The sequence below is a fragment of the Calidris pugnax genome, unplaced genomic scaffold (assembly GCF_001431845.1).
Source record: "Calidris pugnax isolate Ruff unplaced genomic scaffold, ASM143184v1 scaffold17, whole genome shotgun sequence".
Lineage (NCBI taxonomy): Eukaryota > Metazoa > Chordata > Aves > Charadriiformes > Scolopacidae > Calidris > Calidris pugnax.
Genome location: NW_015090794.1, coordinates 9229038 through 9240356, shown reverse-complemented (window position 1 = coordinate 9240356; position 11319 = coordinate 9229038).

Genomic DNA, 11319 nt, shown 5'->3' with positions numbered 1-11319 from the left:
AATAGGTGTGCAAGTGTGGTTATGGCTGTACTTATGTCCCTCTGTACAGTGTTGATAATACAGCTTTTAACTTCCTACTATTTTTCATACTGGCAGTGATTACTACATAGCCAGCCAGCACCATTTTCCCCCTAAGTATAAATGCTCCCTTTTTCCAAGATGATAAGTTTGAGAGGTGTCCTATAAAGAAAACTAACACTTTGTTAACTATGCAATTGATGTGCACAGCTAGGCTGGCATTTTCAGTGTGAAGCTAATACTGAATGGTATTAAATGGAGGTAGAGAGGAAGAGAACTTCTCTTCTGGACTCACAGTAAATGTTCTGCCTCTCTTGTACTGTGCTGGAAATAAAAAACATGAAATCCACTAGACGTTAGGTTAAGACAGGTATTCTTGCAGATTTGTGTTATGGCTTATTTGCCTATAAAAATTGTTTTGCTTCTTGCATCACGCTATGCTGCTTTCTCAGATCTGAGAAGCAAGATAAACTGCTTGTTTCTCCTGCCCTTTATGGACATTGCTGCATGGGTGAATTTCTTAATGGGATTTCTGGGGAATTTTTGTGAGGGTCGATGAGTTGTTTGATTTTTCTAAAGAGGACGAGGCACTTCCCAGAGGTGAGAGTTGAATTCCAGTGGATCAGAGTATGTTCTCCCATGTTCCTGTAGCTGTTTCTTTGTTCTTCTGACTCTTATTTTTTCTCATCTGTGTAAATTGCTTTTCAATTCTTTGGTGTTCAACACAAGGCAAGAACGTAATCCAGAAAGTCTGTGACTAGACAATTGAACATTTCTTTATGTCTTGGGTATAAAATAGACATAGTAACAGTTAGTTTTCTAATTCCTTTGAAGCTTTTCTATTATTTGTCCTTTACAAATAAATTGAGGTAGGATAATACTTGCTATTTCTAAGGTTATGTAGTACTTCCAATGTTTAAATATAATTAATTTACACTAAGATTTCCTATCTTATATGTTTGTCTCTGTCTTTTTTGTGTGCTGTGTTTTCGAACATTTCAGTTGAAATGATATCAAACCAATTTTAGAAGAAATGCTAGGAAAAATATGTTGCATGCACCTGCAGGGTTTTGTTATTTCATTTCCTTTGACTATTTTGCTTGCAAAAATCTGCTTCTCACTCCACTCCACTAACCCACTGTACATTGTCCACATCGATCTCCCTGTGTCTGTTCTTTTCTTAAAAACTTGCTTGGCAGAGTGAACGTATATTCTACCTATTTAAGTCTAAAGTAAAGTCATCTTTTGTGACAGACTACCTAAGAGTTACTGCCCATCACAATGTTTTTTATAGCTGGTTAAATGCTCCCCAGCTGTTGAAGCAAAGTCATGCTATTTATGTTCATAATAGTTTAAGTAGTTCATGACATACATATAATACAATGTATTCATGACCTTTTCTGCTTTCTTTTTTACTTCTTGACTGGTGTAATTTCCTTGGAATGTAATTATTAGCATCGCTGTTTCTTTTTCCATTGCCCTGTTGCTAAGACTATGCTCACAAGTCTCTGCAGTTCCTGGATGGGGATAAGACACTTTCTAATCTTTTGGGCGTAACTCCTAAAACACTAAGTCTAGTTCTAAGTATTCAGAAATTCTGTCCTGAAATAATAATAATTTTAAGTATGGGGAGTGAGAGGTCCTGAGCAACCTGATTCTAATTGGGCCTGCTTTGAGTGCAGCGTTGTAGTAGACACTTTCAGAGGTCTCATCCTGCCAAAATTGTTCTGTGATGCTATGATTGTAACCTTTACCTTTGGGCTAACCATCACGGTGTGCCACTGTTCCAAAAAAATGTTGTTGCTGGGCCAAAGAGGCTCTTTGGGAAAACTGTATGAATAAAACCACCACGAGACTGTCAAAACTTCCAGTGAGAGATCCCAACCTGCACTGAGGTCCATATGGGCTTTTTATATGCAAATGACCCAGACCTCTCCCTAGCTGGTTATGAATTCCACATTGCAAGATAGTCATAAGTCATTAACAGAAAGAGGAAAAACTAGGTGGAAGAAGAGATTTTGTTGGTGTAAACTGCCATTGCATCTCTGTCCATTCATCCCTTCTGTAGTGTTGTCTTCTGGTTTGACACCTGTCCCTCAAGATCTGGGGAGCTTGACTTTATCAGGCTGCACGCAAATGGTGTGGAAATTGTGGAAGTCACAGCCCTGAAAATACAAAGTTTGCAGAATTGCAGAGCAGTGGTGGGAGGGAGGGACCCCAGGGCCTCACCTGCTCCAACTCCACAGCCACAGTGGGGCTTGAGGAATGTAGCGGGGCTCGTGGGACAGTTTGGTGTGATTTCTTGCTGCATCGCTTCTGTGCCCAGCCTTCAGCTGTAAAGAGAATCAAAACCCTGACTTTTCTTACTGTGTCAGACAGTGAGGCCTGCTTCTGTATTGACTAGCAAGGTGCTGGCAGGGGCTGTGAGGGCCTCTGTGAGGAGAGACCGTGGCTGCCCACACAGCCAGTTCCAGTCACCTCCTGAATGGCCTCACCTCAGCAGAGCTGAGCCCGTCATGGTGGCCCCAGATGATGCCTCTGGGGAAGTACATTTCAGAAAGTCCAACCCTGCCCAGGCAGCGAGGAGTGAGGAGACCAGTGTGAGCCCTGGGGAGAGCAGGGCGGGCAGGAGAGGTTGCGGGCTCCGGAGCGGGGATTCCCTGGCAGCACCTGGGGAGACCATGGTGGAGCAGGGGAAGAGCATGAGGAGGAAGGAGCGGCAGAGAAGGAGCTGTTATGGGCTGACCATGGGCTGACAACAAGCCCCGTTGCCCTACGCCACTTGGGGTGGAAGGATGCCGAGAAGTTGGGAAAGAGGACTGAAGTTGAGAACCTTGGAAAGAGGAAGAAAGTTTGTCTTTCTGTTTCTCACCTGCATCTGTTTTAATTGACAGTAAGTCACGTTAATTTTCCTCAAGCAGAGTCTGTTTCACCCGTGACAGTAGTTGGCAAGTGATCTTTCTGGCTTTATCTCCAATAATGAACTTTCTCATTCAGTTTTCTCCCGCTGGGTGGGGGAGAGGCTGGTAGAGTTGATTGCTTCACATCACCATCACACTGGTTTCAAAGCGGTGTCGAACATTCATCCAAAGTAGCCTGAAAATGTCAAGAGCTACAGATCAATCAGAGCAAGAAGTTTTAATAATTGCACCCTAGACTGGAAAGCAATATTAGTATGGCCTGTGTGAAGAGGGGAATGTGTGAACAGGGAAAAGAATGAAACCAAGAAGAAACGGTTGGGTTTTATTTGTTGTGCTTTCCACTTGTCATGTATATTACTGTGAAGCAATTGGAACAAATCGTCCACTAAGATAGCGTGCTGAGTTGTATTCAACACACAAAGCTATTTGTCCATGTCTTTGCAAAATCATACATAACATCTTGAGACAGATAAAGTAAGAGCTATAGAGTGTTGTTAATGTCAAGATTAATGATGACTGAAGTACCTTCAGTGGAGAGTTGTTGCTGGATCGGACATTACACCACTGTTGTGTTTATATCAGTGAGTTCCTGCCAGAAGCTGCTATTGGGGGAGTACGGGGCTGTGCACTTGTCTTGCTTTTATCCTCCAAACCACAGAGTTTGGAGTTAGTTACTGTACTTTATGGGACAAACTTTGAAGTGAAAAACTTCCATTTTCTGTTTTTCACTTCTTTATTGGTACCACTGCAGTTTTACTTCACTTATAAATTATGCACTATTTGCCCTCTTGAAATTGTCTGGGTTTTAAGTTTTATGCTTTCCAAATGTTTTTTCTTTCTGCACTGCTTTAGGTCACTTTGTATGGTATGTGACTCTGAGTGCTATTTATGGGGATTTGATTTATTGCCTTATTCTCTCAAATGTAGCCAGTCTATTTATGTATTTTGCTTTGCTCTCTCAGAACCACGTTTCCCCCATAAACTAGTCTAACTTGGTTTTGAAAGAAGGTCCTTTCTGAAAAAGATCTACCACATATATAGTCTTTGCACCTTTTCGAAAGGGAAAATCAATTCAGACCAACAGATCTTTCTTATTTATTTTTTTCTCCTTTCTGTGTTTCAAATAACATTAGAAGACTTTTTGCACCCTTGCGGTTTCAAGATTTATTTTCCCAAGTTCTAAAATGGATGTCGTACAGCAGTAGATCCACTCAATGTTTGTACAACAGATGGCTCACAACTTAAATGGAAAAGATTGTCACAACTGGTCAAGAAATGTGGGATTTAGCTGCCTACAGGAAGATGTCTAACGAGGCTGGCTGACACAACGTAGGACTTGTTAGAAACAGAACCCCAGGTTACCGCAGGTTATCTGAAATAGTATTAGACACTTAGGTTTAAGCAATTGAATATCCCAGTTGCCAGTCTCACTCACTGAACTAAATTACATATGTAGAGATTAAAACCTGACTGTCCAAGGAGAAAGGGACACCAACGTATTTCTTTTCTGTATCTGCAAAGAAGGCATTTCCTGCCAGCAGCAGCGGGTGTCTTCTGCTGCTGTTCTGCTTCATGGAGCCCATGTCCACAGCTGGATGAGAGTGAGACAGCAACTTAGTGAGCCTTTGTGAAGCGCAGGAAATGGAAAATGCAGAAGTAAAATGGAATGATTTTTCTTGCCATCCTCTGTTCCTGACCCAAATGCACATCAAAGCTGAGGTTTGAGGACAACATCACCCATGGCTTAAGCAGATGCAATTCTGCGGATTCCAAAGGAATTGTTTTAATGGAAAATAGACTTGAATTTAACCCAGAGGTAACACAATCCTTTCGAAGTAAAAGTAGTGGCTCATTTAAAAAATACCCACTACACACTTTTTATGTCTCCTTTAGAAACAACACTGAGCAGTTGCTTTTAGAGTCTAAGATTAAAGCAGAAGTTATGAGCACTGTGTAAGATAATGAACCTCCGTATAAACTACCTGCCTGAGAGAATATGTCTCTACATGTTAATAAAGCCAATACACAGGGACAAACCGTCTTGAGGACTTTGTTTTATTTTTTTCTATGCCTCTTTCTGGGCTCTGTGGATTCTCGGATGAGATCTTACCTACATCCTGGCTGTGTGGGAGTCAATTCTTCCTCCAAATTATGGAGTTATCCTAGCAGAAGGTTTGTCTAGTAGGCTGATGTAAATTAATGATTAGAAAGGGGTTCATATAATTTTTGCTTTGGATTGTAGCTATGTGGTTTCACAGTTCTTCGGGATTAGCTACATCAAATTTAGAGAAGTTGTTCTTGATTTATGGTGAAAAGAGGATGAGAAACAAGACATTTATAAGTCCTTTGTCTTTTAAATGACCTGAAGAAACACAGAATTTCCATTCTAATCTAAGTCCCTCCAGACATACAGTAAGCACTGTGCCTGCCCTGCCTGCCTTGGTGTTATCGATGGGGAGCAGCAGGATGCTGCAGAAAGGGCAGGGGACAAGGCACAGCCAGCCTGTGCCATAAGTGCTGCTACTGAGGGCAACTTACTTCATCTCTCTGCCTCTCTATCTCCTTTGGTCCTGCATTCAGATGATAAACTTCAAGACAGGACTGCCTACTGCTGTGTAAAGGCAAAGTGTGTAGCTCAGAGGGGGTCTTGGCTATGTTTGAAACTGTGGTTTTATTGTAGTACAGTCATGGTACAAACACTGCTGGGTTTAGTGTTCTGGCTTTGCTCAGTTTGAAGGTTGCCATCTGGATTAATTCTCCCCAGGCTGAGGCAGGGGACACAGGTATCCCACCCAGTCTGCACCGTGCCCAGTCCGTGGCTGGGAGCTGGCTGGGGAGGGGGCAGGAAGCCGCCACTTGGAGCAGGCTGGGGTGTCCCAGGTCCAGTGGGTGCCCGGTGGTACCGTAATCCTGTTTGCACATCCCTCTGTCAGTGTTACTGTTGTTGTTTTCCTGTTCCCTTTGCTGTTCTGTTAAACTGCCATTGTCCCAACCCATGACTTTTGCCTTTTTCTTGCGATTCTCCCCCACGGCTGTGAGAGAGGCTATGTGGTTCTTTGTTGCCAGCTGAGGCTAAACCACGACACCACCTACTATAAGTGCACGGAGAAGGAGTGTATACAAACTTGGGATGCTGTCTCAGAGTATGGGTTATGCTGGGTATCGCTGACTTCTTTTTGTGCCTGGCAAAAATATTTAAATCTTAGTGGCATGTTGTTGTTCTGTGGGCAGTTGTTCATGTAGCAGTTTCATTATCCAGCAGCATAAATAGCCTATTGAGCAGAGAATTTGTTTCCAAGGGAATTGTTTCCTGGCCTCTAATCAAGTGGATGTTTTTTAATGCTATAATATCAGATTATTCAGTGTTGTCATATGGCTACTTTGCAATGTTTTTCTATTGTTACAACATCAACATTTCATTAAGTGGAATGTTATTATACAGTTTCAATTATCTGAGTCTTGCTTCTGCAGACATTTCTAACACCTCCATGTTAAAGCTAAATGTTTAATTTATATATTTCTGCCTTATATGAAAGAGAGGAAAGCTCTTAGTTCTAGCCAGGCAGTGGAGATCCGTCCCCAAAATATGCCAGGAAGGTTACCCTAAACTGCATATAAATCCCTTAGTAAAACTGCTGATTTAACATATCTTTGCATTAGAAGATGATTTGAAATTTAGGTAAAACTAATACTAAACATAGCAACTTGAAAAAGTAATATAACCTGGTGACTCATGGAATACCTCTGGGCAAAGCAACCAGGTTAAGACAGAGAAAAGATAGAGTAGTTTTTTTAATGATCTAAAAATTACTGGCTGGAGTTTAGATTATTGGTATTCAACAGAACTACCACAGACACTGCAGCAATTAGGAAAAAGAAGCAGGAAGCAAAGACTATCCACTTTCATGTAGGTTTTTGTATGCACCTTCAGTCATGTTTCATTGAGACAGTGCTTGTGTTTAAGGTAAACCATACCTAAATGCTAGATCAGGATAGGGATCAATCGAGGAACATAGGGATTTGTTAGATATCTTCTCCCCTCTGCTAAGGAGAGGACAGGTGTGTAGCAAGCAGAGACGATGACTTGTATTGGCAGCAACCTCCTGCAGGAAAAGTGTTTGGGAGGCAGTTTGTTGTGCAGTTCCATGCTCATCAGTGGAGAGGCTGCTGGAGAACCTGGCTGTGTGGGCTGAGCACCAGGCAGTTAATTATCTCAGCAACCACTGCCTTTCATGGCAGAATTTGTGCCAATCAGATGGGAACTGTGTCTTGCTTGTTCCAAGATAAAACCAAGGAAGAACCTGGGGCTTAGTAGACTTGGAGGGGAGGGAGAAACAGTCTTGATAGCTACGGCAAGTTAAAGAGGGGCTTTATTCCTGTCCTACTACCACCATTTGCGATTCCAACACTTAAAAGAGCATTTACATGAAAAATCCAAACTAATTTTATTATTAAAAGTGAACATAGGAAATAGGCTAACTCTGAATTTCTTTTCATAACCAATTGGGACTTCTTCCTGTCTTCTGACTGGTGCTCAGATATGTTTTTGTATTTCGTGGTCCACAGCGAGTCCCTTTCCAAATCTCACTTGGATATGGTTTTTGCCTTCTGGCCTGGGATGTCTATAAGTCTTGCTTGAACTGTGCGGCCCTGTCTGCATTGAAGTGTTTTGCACTGGCAGATGGTCCTGATTTTCATTGTAATTTGTATTTGGGTAGCATGGAGCATTGTACTGGGTACCAAGGGCATGAGCATCTTTGGGTGTTCAGAATATGTTGTAAAATTTTATATCAGTTTGTACTGCTTTGAAATAATGCATGTAGCTTAATTATTAAATAACCATTGCAAGCTCTGCGATAAAATTTTAGATTGTTTACTTAATTTGCAAGCAGATCAATATACATGAAGGCAGAGACTTCAGTGGGGCTCAGGGGATTTAGGTGTACTAGTTCCACACTTCTTAATTGGATTGGTGTTTCAAACTATTTCGCTGACACAAAAAAAATTCTGTTTGTGTATACATCATATCGAATACTATAATTTTCATAGTGCTTTGATATAATAAACACTCTATATGGCTATACTTTGCCTCAGCTCCTATGCATCCATATGACTTCCAACCTGCTTTCAACTGCCATAACATTGTGATCTATGTAAGTTTTTATTCTGAAACTAGTATGTTAAACTTTCAGAATAAGGAAGTTAAATCTCAAACAGGTCCTGACAGCTCTATTAATCGTATAAAAGCCATGATTTTTGTTATGTGTCTTCACAGAGAATTTTATGCATAAAGAATTGCCTGTTTAATCTGAATAGTCTTCACAGAGGAAAAACAGCTCTCGGAATAACAGCCTTGAGAATGCAGTGGAGCTGTACTGATGGACTAGAGCAGACAGGCCACTGACAATCAAGGAAAGCAGCAGCAGGTGATCAGAATATTCCCAGGTAATTTACTACACCACAGGCATTTCAATGGGTTCTTCAGCAGAAATGGGATGAGCAGAAGCACACCAGTAAAAATGCAAAACTGGTTCTGAAGTCAAGTAGACATTGTGATGTAAGTAGAAATCTGCTGCTTATCCCTGCAGAGATTTCAAAATGAATAAAAGACAAAAAAAAAAAAAGGGAAAGGAAAGGATGTGGTGTAGTGTTTCTTTGATCTATGTCTTGAAGGGAGAACTGATAGACACAAGTTCTGCACCCTGTTCCCAGGTTGCTGAAAAGATGTTTGCGCAAGTGAAGTGCAGCTGTCATGTTATCTGCTGTCACCTCATCATCCTCCTTCATTTCTCACTAGACAAATATATCTTATATAGCAGACAGTGCACAACCCACGGAAACAGTCCATCATATTGTGGACAAAGTGACCTGCTCAGGGATGCTTACTGAATTTAGCAGCATTGGAATACCATGGAGCTTGGCTCAAGCAATGTTAAAATTGTGTTGATGTTATTGAAAAACTCATGTCTTTAAGTGAATATTTTTGCTAGTGTCCCAGGAACTGTGATGTTAGTAGCAGCCAAAAATAGGTAATGCTATAGCCAATTTCCAGGCTTTTCCTAACTACAGTGTAAATGCAAGACCTTTCCTCAGTTTTGTTGACTATTTTGACCAACCTGTGGACTTTCCTTATTGTAGTCTCTGGAAGCTTAGAATGCCTTTCACAGAAATGGTTCTAGAAAACAGCATGCATGTAATCCTCTGATTTACACAGCAGGGCAGGACGTAGGGAACTTGGTGTCTGAGGATTTTATTTTTTCTTTCTCAAAAGAAATTCAGTATATTCCACAGAAAAAATTCTCCAGTATTCTCTTTGTAGAATACACATGCACATAACTATGTTATGGCTTATCTTATGTCATGTTACTAAATATGACTAATATTATGGCTTATCTTATGTCATGTTACTAAATAATCCTGTCAGAGAAAGTCTTCTAGGCATGTTACAGTTATAGCAGCACTGTGGTAAAGTTCTATAAGGCAGAATGTAAGACAAAGCAAGAGAGAACCCCTGGGGGTTTACAGAGAGCAAAGCAAGGTGAGAAAGGGAAGAGAGGTGAAATGGAGTTGGGGGTATGCTCACATTGTAGGTTAGGCTCAGGGCCAAGAAGATAATTTAGAGATTTTGTTTTCTAGAATTGTTGTCTTTGATCTAGACTATGTCATCTATCTAATCAAAGACTACCTTCCCCTTAACTCTACTTACTTTTCTTATCTTCTGTGCTTGGTTTTTCCTCCTCGGCTATATACTCAAATACATTCAAACCAAAAAGAATATCTTCAGGTAGCTGCTATGAGTATTAATTTATCTGGGGAAATAATGGCCATTTCAGGTAGCTAGTTTACATAAGAACATGTCTGTAGGTTATAATGTGAAGGAGATGCCTATTCAAGTCTCATAGACTTTGGTATAAATCTGTATTTATCAAATATTATCCTCTGATTTGAGCAGCAACATGTTATGGACTAGTGTATGGCAAAGCTGAGGCTGTCAAAAGGAGTATCTGCATAAATAAGAAAAGCACAGTTTACAGAAAGGACATCCTTATACAAGGATGTAAAAATTGCAGATTTTTGAAACGTGAGAAAATTTTTTCAGCTAAACTTAATTAACTAATTAGTGTAGTTGCTCTAGGGAAATCTAATCTTTAATAACATTTTCCCACAGAAATGCAAAGTATGAAATGCCAACAGTGTGGCACAGCAGAAAGGGAAGGTGGAATTAAATGGGTCAAAGTCACATGTAGCAGTGGCTGTTATGTGAACCTGGTCCCATGGTGCCATGGCTGCTTCTAACTTTCTTCCTCAATCATGAGAACAGTGTGATCTAGTTTTCAGGTCACAGAGACTAACAAAAAAGTCATACTGAAATCCACTGTATTGGCCTTGCACATATTCCTGAGGACTGAAGAAAAATGCTATACCAGTGTTAAATAAACAAATAAATAAAATAGGGTGGTCAAGATGTCTATAGAGGCATTACATTAGCACTAACTCAGGAGAACTCATGGAAATGCTGGCTTGGAATGCAGTCAGTAAAGGATTAGAGAACAGTAGCATAAAATGTACATTTTGCTACATAATATGTACACATAAAATGTAGCAGAAAAATGTAGTTTTTGCAGGCAGGAGAGTTAGGTGCAAGAACAGTCTACCTTAGCTATGGATAAAGTCAGTAATGACTTAAGACTAAATAGTAGATGTATCTTACATGATGCATTACACCTCATAAATTCCGGGACTGAGGCAGAAATGGTTGGGTGGGATGTTGTTGCAGCATGAGTTACAGAGGGAGCCAGGCTAATGCTTATAACGGTCCTCCTAGCCATAAAGTAGATAGAATAAGCCCGTATTTTTAAAGCTCGCAACAAAGTTGATGGTTTAGACACAGAAGGAGACCATTATGCTGAATCCATTTGCAGGACTGCTGTGTATGCTTGTGCTACTTAAGATGGAAGAGAGAAAGAGGGAATCCCTATTTTTCTGCATTGGTATGGAGAATGTGTGTAGGCAACTTATTTTATGCTTGAGAAACAAGCTTTAGATTAGGTGGCAGGACAAGCTGGAAAGCTTGCAAAGGTGAGAAGGTGCAATAGGAAAGAGCAGTCTGTCTTCTGGCATAGAGCTCTGAAACACAGAGTGGGCAGAGAATGGAGAATTCAACATTTTGATCGATTTTTATATTTTAAGTTACGTTGTAGTTGAAATTCTGCTCTGTGGTTGTGCTGGATTTTGAGTGGCTTGTCTTACAGAGTATGCTACAGATACTATGGTACTGGATTCTTGTTCAGGAGGAGAAGAAACATATAGGTGCTTCCTGGTTTTAACCTAAAAGTGTTTAAAAAAACCTTTGCTGTTACCATTTATATCCTTATGTAGG